Source organism: Entamoeba invadens (genome assembly GCF_000330505.1).
Source record: "Entamoeba invadens IP1 unplaced genomic scaffold scaff_1105074725183, whole genome shotgun sequence".
Lineage (NCBI taxonomy): Eukaryota > Evosea > Mastigamoebida > Endamoebidae > Entamoeba > Entamoeba invadens.
In genome coordinates this window covers 525,935-527,113 of record NW_004443692.1, presented here as the reverse complement: position 1 = coordinate 527,113, position 1,179 = coordinate 525,935, and positions in this window count along the sequence as shown.

The window sequence follows — 1,179 nt, the reverse complement described above, 5'->3', positions numbered from 1 at the left end:
ATAAATAAATTATTGGAATGTTAGACATTCAGTAATTGATTGATAATTATTAAATGTATTAAACAACGGAAGATAAATCAATATAAAAACAAACATTGCTTTGGCTCGGCTGGGCATTAACAATAAAGGCAGCTTCAAATGATTAATTAAGAGTTTCATATTTTATAGTTTTTTCAATTTTTTAATATAAACAATGTTTTTATTAATAGTTTATCCCTGGTTTTTCCTCTATCTGTACAGTTAATGGGAAAAGTGGGATGCTGAGAAAAAAGGGGATGCTAATCTAAATATTAATTTATTTTGGTGTTTTTCATTTAATTAATTATTTAGATAATTATTTTTATCAAATTTTATTGTAATTATAAAAATAGTAATAAAACTGGGATGCGGGTTTTAAATTAAAACTAATTATAATTAATATTTTATTAAACAATTTTAACAAACTTATAAATAAAATAAACTCAGAACTAATAATATTTATATGGAACAACAGCATTACCACCCATTTTCACAAAAAACGAGAGTATTAGAATGTTAGCACCTATTAAACTTGGTGAAATGTTAACACCACGTTTTATTGAAGATAACAAACAACTATTCAAATTTATCATTGATAAAAAACTTACATTAACACCAAACAAGGTCTATCTATTCAACAAATTGAACAATTCCCAATTTTATTTGAATATGTTGAGCATTTAACAACAACCAAAGACTTTATTACAAAACCGAGAATGATGTATGAAACAATAAAAAAAGATATAGAATTGTTAAACAAAATAATAGGAGCCACAATGAGATTACAAATTGGGTTAATATATAACAAATATAAACACAACAATGAATGTACACATAGATCACTCGCTGTTTTATTCAATGTTAACCGCGGTGTCGTTTCGAAACAAATTTCCTATTATAACAAAGAATTGATTGACAATAAAAATTATATTGGAAGGCGCTCTTTAATTTCCCCTTTAACAGAACATGTTTTTTCATCATTTTATTTATTTTGTTCTACTCATAATTTGGCAATAACACTCAAAACATTCGTACTGATATTATTAAAAACACAGTCAACAAAAATTTAAAATGACACCTTAAAAAATGGTTGTTATCTCACATGAATTTAAAATACATTGATGGTGTACCAGAAGATATGTGCAGATAAGATTGACCATC